We start from the raw sequence: 8,706 nt of genomic DNA, 5'->3' as shown, positions 1-8,706 counted from the left end.
TGGAGTTGCGATGTGAAAATAAATCAAGCTGAAAAATATGTGGCCAAATAATTTTAGACTATGCATTAGTAATAGTAAAATGATTAATGTCCAAAGTTAATGGTTTCAAATTCAATTCAGATCTTGACGCGGTCTTTAAAAAAAGTTAGGGAAATTAATTGACTGAATTAGGGATGTAAATTTAGCCCGTAACTCCTGGGCTGGCCTGAATAGCTCGCCAAATTTATAGGCTTAGGGCTGAAAATTTTCAGCCCAATAAAATTACAGTCCGATTAGTCCGCACCCGATTAACCCGTTAGGGTCAGACCCGAAAAATCGATGGACTGGCCTGGTAACCCGATAAAAGTTCTATTGTTCTATTTGTTTACTCTAGTTCGACACTTCATTGATTATTTTATAATATAGATTACTGAAAAAATAACTTTCCATTTTATATATTAAATATATAAATTATATATTAAGTTTTTATTAATATAATAATAGATAAATGAATTAGAAACTTCAAATTCACTAAAAATATATTCAAATTTCTAAACATGCTTTAAAATTTCTTAATGTTTATGTTTTATTTTGCATAAATATCAAATATTAGTATTTGATCATGTTTATGTTTGAGTTTAAGCATATATCTCAAATTTATCATAATTAAATATTTTACATTTTATAAATATAACTAATTTTCACCATTATTTATTGGATTGATCGCATGTTAATTTTATCGGTAGCAACCCAATTAACCCGATGGGCTAGCCCGAAACCCGAGCTTTTAGGGTTAGGGTTGAACTTTTATAACCCGAAAAAATCACAACCCGATTATCCCGCACCCAATTGGCCCGCAACCCGAATAGGGTTGACCCGAAGCCTGGTGGGCTGGCCCGAGTGACATCCCTAGACTGAATGTGTTCTCTTAAAAAATAATAAAAATATCTAATAAAATAGAGCTTTCGACTGAATGCTTTCTCTAAAAAAATTAATTAAAATATACTCCATCAGTCCCAAAAAAGATGATCCATTTCTTAGACGGCACGAGAATTTATGCAACTTTATTTGTATGTGAAGTTGAGAGAGTAAAATAACAGAGAGAGAGAATAAAGTAGAGAGAAAGATGTTTCAACTTTTAGTAATGAGTCATTTTGGTTGGGACAAACAAAAAATGAAAGTGGGTCGTCCTCAACGAGACGGAGGGAGTACTATTAACATTATTATAAAATAGAGCTTAGAAATTTGCCTGTATAAAAATTGCCAAGGGCCAGGAGAACAAGGAAATGTTATAAACAACAAACTTAGCATAAAAAACAATTTCATCTTTTATTCCAATTCATGTTTCTCTGGAATTTATACCGAACTCAATTGAGATTCCTAATCGCATACGAATGGAATATTAATTTTATTCCTACTCCATTTGTCTCATAAAATAGAGGATTTGAGAATGTCATATTTCTATACAAATGGTAAAGTGAAATAAGAGAAAAAAGTTATTAAAATATTATTAGTAAAAAAATGACTCTTATTTAAAAAACAAAAAAAATACACTAATTAAGGTAAGGATGGATCAAAATAGCAAAAATTAACTATATTTTTTTAATACAAATGAAGTAAATATTCTCATGACAGTTGATTTATTACAAGACGTGAAGTCGAGTTGGGCACATGTAGATGGGTATGATCGTACTAGCTAGTAATGCAGATATGGAAAGAGGCCATCATTGCTCTTAGATTTCATTTTAGATTTCCTGCAGAGCTTATCTATATTGCCGAATCTTGGTTTCGTAGTAGTTGAGTTGTTTCCACAAAACAAAAGTGTTTGTTTATTGCTGCTGGCATCGATCATCAATGGCGGAAAATGGCGAAGCACGGGCGATCGGGATAGATCTGGGGACGACGTATTCATGCGCAGCAGTTTGACAGCACGGCCGCGTTGAGATTATACCGAATGATCAGGGCAACCGCACCACGCCCTCTTACGTCTCCTTCACCCGCACGGAGCGTCTCGTCGGTGACGCCGCTAAAGATCAACTCGCCTTTAATCCTACTAACACAGTTTTCGGTAAGTTAATTAGTCCTCTCTCTTACATGCTCAAAACTAACTTAATTAGTTGATGTTTTAGTTAGTTACACTTACTCTTATTATGTTGTTATAGATGCAAAGAGGCTGATTGGCCGGAAATTCAGTGACCCAATGGTTATGAGTGACATGAAACTCTGGCCATTCAAACTCATTCCTCACCCTAATAACGACAAGCCTATGATAGAAGTCTCCTACAAAGGAGAGGAGACACAATTTTCAGCTGAGGAGATCTCTTCGATGGTGCTCTCTAAGATGAAGGATGTCGCCGAGGCTTATCTTGGATCATCTGTCAAGAATGTTGTTGTCACCGTGCCTGCTTATTTCAACGACTCTCAGCGCCGGGCCACCAAGGATGCTGGAAACATTGCCGGCCTTAACGTTGTGAGGATCATCAATGAGCCTACTGCTGCAGCCATCGCATACGGTCTTGATAAAGGGGGTAATGTGGCTAAGAACGTGCTGATTTTCGACCTTGGTGGTGGCACTTTTGATGTGTGTGTGGCCACGATAGAAGCGGATATTATTGAGGTGAGGGTTACTGCTGGTGATGCCCATCTCGGAGGTCAAGACTTCAACAACAGGATGGTGAATCACTTCGTACAAGAGTTCAAACGCATCAATGATATAGATATCAGTGGGAACCAAAGAGCTCTGAGGAGATTGAGGGCTGCTTGTGAAAGAGCCAAGAGGATACTTTCCTCGGCTTCTGAAACCACACTTGTTATTGACTCCTTGTTTGGGGGGATTGATCTGTTTTCGACTATCACTCGTGTTGAATTTGAAAAACTTAACATGGATTTATTCAGAAAGTGTATGAAGCAGGTTGAGAAATGCTTGGGGGATGCAAAGATGGATAAGAGCAACGTGGATGAGGTGTTGCTGGTGGGAGGATTGACGAGAATTCCTAAGGTGCAGCAGATGCTGAAGGAGTTGTTCGATGGGAAGGAGGTGTGCAAGACCATAAACCCAGACGAAGCTGTGGCCTACGGTGCTGCAGTGCTAGCTGCCAAGCTGAGTGGTAAAGGCAATGAGCAAGTGGAGAGTGTGGTTCTGATGGATGTTACTCCTTTCTCTCTCGGCATTCGTGGTGTTACAGGCCAGATGGAGGTTTTCATTCCGAAGAATACGCCCATCCCGACAACGAGTGAGGTGATGTTCACCACGTGCGAGGACAATCAGGCCAGTGTGGAGATCAAGGTGTTCGAGGGTGAAAGAAGAACGGTAAGAGGCAATAATCTGTTAGGGAAATTTGAGCTCAAAGGCATACCCCCGGCACCAAGGGGCATTCCTGGTATCAATGTGTGTTTCAACATCGATGCAGATGGTATCATGAATGTTTCAGCTGAGGACATAGCGACCGGAGTCAAGAACGAGATCACAATCACCGACTACATGGGTAGGCTGTCCCAGGAAGAGATAAGGAAGATGATGCAGGGTGTGGAGAAGGAAAGGAAAGTTGAGGCCAAGAAAGCTTTGGAAAAGTATGTCTACAATATGAAGGAAGCCTTAAGGTATGAAAAGATTGCAACTATGCTCACCCAAAATGACAAGATTAAGATCAAGAATGCTTTGAAGTCAACTGAGCTGTGGTTGAGTTCAAAAAATCTTGCAGAGGCTGATGATTTCAAACACATGATGAATGAGCTCGAGGGAGTTTATAATCCAATCATCACCAAGATTTATGAAGGATTAAGTAATTGATTAGGATAAAGTAGTTGATTTAGGGAATGTGTGTAGCTACATAGATTGGGATGATGTTGTGGGTACTTACGCTTTATAAATATTTTCTGCATTTTGCCTGTCAATATCCGCTATATAAGTAATTACACTACTTACCAATGAAAACTAATACCACAAGCTAGTTGTTGCATGCATGATCATTCATGCGTAAAATGCATGCAACACAAGATAGCGAGCTATAAAGGAAGTCGTTGGAAGTTGGGAGTTAAGTAGGAGTTAGTTGCTGTGTAACTAACTCAAGCCAGCTGGCAATCATCACGTGAGATATGACGTGTTGCAGCCAATGAGAGTCGAGCACGTGGATGTTAGTTAGTTAAGTGAGCTAAGATGAAGAGTATAAGTAGAGGAGTTGCTTATTTCTTTCGGTTATGTCGAGTATAGTGTTGAATTGTAAATCGGAGCTTAGATCGTGGATCTAGTTCCTCCTCTTCGTTTGATTGTTTCTATCGTGTAAACTTCTTGTTGATTCAATAATACGATCCTCGGTTGTTCATTCAAGAGTTGCTTTGCGTATTATCGCTGAGTTCGACAATGCCGAACTAAGAGAGGGAGACCGAGAAGAAGTCACTGAGTTCGGCAGTGACGAGCTAAGATAGGGAAGCTACGAGCTCGGATCGTAACAAGTAGGACCGAGAAGAAGTCACTGAGTTCGGCAGTGACGAGCTAAGATAGGGAAGTTACGAGCTCGGATCGTAACAAGTGGTATCCAGAGCAGTCGATCTCCGAAAACTGGAACAGTGACGCGAGGCGCTGAAATGGAGAAGAAAATGGCGGAATTGATGGATCAGAAGTTAAGTGAGCGTGATCAAGTCATTCATGAGCAGGAAATCCAAATTTTGGAATTGAGGCAAGCAATCGCTACGATTAATTTGCAGAATCAGAAAAACAACGCAGCAATGGATAATGGTGAAGGAAGTAGCGAAGGAAAATCAGATTGGGGAAGATCTACTCGATATGAGTTTCCTAAATTTGATGGTGAAGGATTTGAAGGTTGGATGATGAGAGCTGAATATTTTTTTCAAGTAGCAAGGGTACCAGAGGCGGAGAAAGTAAAGGTAGCAGCAATTCATATGGAAGGAAAAGCTCTCCAATGGCATAGAGGATTTTTGACTCTACATGGAAATGAGGCGTATGTTGATTGGAGATATTACATCTCGTGCGTAGCAGCTCGCTTTGGAGCTCATGCTTTTGAGGATCCGCTTGCAGATCTGAGGAATCTCAAACAAAAAGGTACGCTACAATCATACATGGATACTTTTGATGAGTTGTATCCGAGAGCTAGTATAAGAGAGGATCAAGCACTTAGTTTTTTCTTATCTGGACTTATTGATGAACTACAAATGCCAGTGAGAATGTTTAAACCTAAGAGCTTGGCTGAGGCTTACTCATTAGCTAAATTGCAAGAACTAACTGTGAAGGCTTTAGGAATTAAGCCTAAGGTGATGCAGAGTAACGTGTATTCTAATAGCAGTTATTACTCGAGTAGTAAGCCTCTGGCAGTCACCACTAATAGTAAACCTGTGGTGAATACTAACAATTGGAGTGGAGGTAATAAGGAGCCTAATCGTTTGGGTGGTGTTAGAGCTAGCACTAATCTATCACCCAAAGAAATGGATGAAAAAAGAGCTAGGAAGGAGTGTTTCTGGTGCACGGAAAAATTCACTCCTAATCATCAATGTTCTAAGAGGAAATTTTATGTTATACAACTGATTGAGCTGGGAGACACAGCAGAAAGTGAGGAACAAGCAGATTTGGCAGATGAAACAAGGGATGGTGAAGAACCGGATCTCCAGCTGTCTTTACATGCTGTTTGGGGTAAGAATGGACCTCAACTGATGAGGATTAGGGGAATCTGTCAGAAAAAGGCTTTAAAGATCTTAATTGATACTGGGAGTACTCATAACTTCTTGAGTTCCAGAGTAGCTAAAAAGATTAAGTGTGAACTCACTGCAGTGAGCTCTAAGGCTGTAGAGGTTGCTAATGGACAACTACTGCAATGCAATCAGAAATGTAGTAACCTTGAGTGGGAAATGCAGGGAGCAACATTTCAAGCTGAGGTCTATCTTATTCATTTAGAAACTTATGATTTGATATTGGGTGGTGCTTGGTTGTCTACCTTGGGTGAGATTACATGGGATTTCAACAAGCTGACTATGCAATTCAAATTATATGGTGCGGTTGTGAAGTTGCAAGGAGAGCTATGGTCACCAAAATCTGATCAATTACATTGTTTACATATCTGCAACCTGCAAGAAAAAGATGAAAATGAAAGAAAGATCAGCCAGCTGATGCCTTCAATAGAAGAGGAAATTTCCTTCTGTTATGAGATCAGTACAGAGGAAATATGGCCAGAACTTAAACTGATATTGGATGAGAATGAAGCCATATTTGCAGAGCCAAGTTCATTACCACCACCGAGGGAGCAAGATCACAAAATCATTTTGAAAGAGGGGTCTAATGCTGTCAACATAAGGCCCTATAAATATGCTTCCAAACAGAAAGATATCATTGAAACTATGATTGATGAAATGCTGAAATCTGGAGTTATAAGGCATAGTGAGAGTTCCTTTGCTAGCCCTATTGTTTTAGTCAAGAAGAAGGATTCATCATGGCGCATGTGTGTGGATTATAGAGCTTTAAATGCTATCACGGTTAAGGATAAATATCCTATACCGGTTATTGAGGAGCTTTTGGATGAGTTGGGTGGGGCTACTTGGTTTTCTAAAATTGATCTACGGTCTGGCTATTGGCAAGTTCGAATGAGGCTGGAGGACATCCATAAAACAGCCTTCAAAACTCACTCCGGTCACTATGAATTTTTAGTGATGCCATTTGGATTAACAAATGCTCCGGCCACCTTTCAAAACTTGATGAATTCTGTCTTCAGAGAGCATTTGAGGAAATTTATTTTGGTTTTCTTTGATGACATCTTGATCTATAGCAAAAGTAAGGAAGACCATGAGTTTCACTTGAAGGCTGTGATGAACTTAATGAAGCAGCACAGCCTTCTAGCTAAGAAGTCTAAATGTAGTTTTGGGTGTAGAAGGGTGGAATACTTGGGACATGTCATTTCTGCTGATGGTGTTGCTACTGATGAAGCCAAGATAGCAGCGGTTAAGAATTGGCCAAGACCAAAAACGATTAAACATGTTAGAAGCTTCTTGGGTTTAACTGGATATTATAGGCGATTTGTATACAATTATGGAGTCATTGCTAAACCATTGATAGAGGTGACAAAAGGTGCTGCATTTAGTTGGCCTGAGGAAGCACAAGAGGCTTTTGATAAATTAAAAAGTGCTATGATATCTGCACCAGTTTTAGCTTTACCCGATTTCTCCAAGGAGTTTGTAGTTGAAACAGACGCATCTGGAGTGGGTATTGGTGCTGTACTAATGCAGGAGAAACATCCTATAGCTTTTATCAGCAAAGCCTTAACTCCTAAACATCAAGCCCTGTCTGTGTATGAAAAAGAACTCTTGGCTATCTTGATGGCAGTAAAAAAATGGTATTACTACCTGCAATGTAGGAGGTTTATAATCCTAACTGATCATCAGAGCCTCAAATATTTGGTTGAGCAGAAGTTGACAACTCCAACTCAACAAGCTTGGATGACAAAACTTATGCAATTCGATTATGAGATAAGGTACAAGAAAGGATGTGATAATGCAGTGGCTGATGCCTTATCTAGGGTGCCAGAATCTATGATATTTGCTCTAACTTCTCTTATAATTCCCTTGGAATTAATTGAGCAGATTAAGGAATCTTGGAAAGCAGATCAACAAATTCAATTAATTTTGAATGCAAAACAGACTGATACTACTTCTCACCCTAAATTTAGCTGGAAAAATGGTGAGTTAAGGAGAAATGGCAGACTTGTAGTTGGAAATGATGTATTCTTGAAGGCCAAAATTCTAACTATATTCCATGAGTCTGCAACAGCTGGCCATTCGGGTGTGTTGGGAACCTACAAGAGGATCTCTGCCTTGTGTTATTGGCCTAAAATGATGAAGGATGTTAAAGAATTTGTGAGGATGTGTGTGACTTGCCAACGATATAAACCAAGTACTACTTCCCCGGCTGGATTACTTCAACCCCTGCCTATGCCTGCTGCAATTTTTACTGATATCACTATGGATTTCATAGAGGCTTTACCTACTTCGCATGGAAAAGACACTATATTTGTGGTGGTAGACCGGTTGAGTAAGTATGCTCATTTTATGGCTTTGTCCCATCCTTTTACAGCCAAGAAAGTAGCAGAAATATTCATGGATTTTGTTTTCAAATTACATGGCATGCCTGCTAAAATTGTGAGTGATCGAGGTGCTGTGTTTGTGGGAGCTTTCTGGAAGGAGTTTATGACTTTATTGGGTGTGGAATTGCTATATTCTACAGCCTATCACCCTGAGACCGATGGACAATCTGAGGTTGTTAATAGATGTTTACAATGTTATTTGAGATGCTCTATGGGAGAGAAACCACACTCTTGGGTTCAATGGCTGGGATTAGCCGAATATTGGTACAACACTACTTATCACTCGAGTATTCGGATGACCCCCTTTGAAGCATTATATGGATTTCCACCTCCTTTACATGTCCCATACCTACCTGGGGATTCAGATATTGAAGCTATAGACATTGCTTTGAGAGATAGAGAGGAGATGATTGTCATATTAAAGAAAAATATTGAGAAAGCTGCAGCAAGAATGAAGAAACAAGCTGATCTTCATCGTTTTGACAGAGAGTTTCAGATTGGTGATTGGGTTTGGCTGAAGCTTCAAGACTATAGGCAGAAATCTATTCGGGGCAAACACCACAAGTTCGAAGCTAAGTTTTTTGGACCATATCAGATCGTGGATAGAATGGGGAAGGTAGCTTATAAGCTGAATTTACCCTCATCA

The 8,706-nt window shown here is 39.6% G+C and overlaps 1 pseudogene; it reads left to right on the top strand.

Annotated features, from left to right (window-relative positions):
* Positions 1–1,833: 1,833 nt before the first annotated feature.
* LOC121774851 overlaps positions 1,834–8,706 on the top strand; it is a 91,877-nt pseudogene continuing 85,004 nt past the window's right edge.

Source organism: Salvia splendens, chromosome 17, assembly GCF_004379255.2.
Source record: "Salvia splendens isolate huo1 chromosome 17, SspV2, whole genome shotgun sequence".
In the NCBI taxonomy this organism is placed as follows: Eukaryota; Viridiplantae; Streptophyta; class Magnoliopsida; order Lamiales; family Lamiaceae; genus Salvia; species Salvia splendens.
The sequence above is the reverse complement of the archived record's forward strand: the minus strand, read 5'-3'. Positions and strand labels throughout refer to the sequence as shown.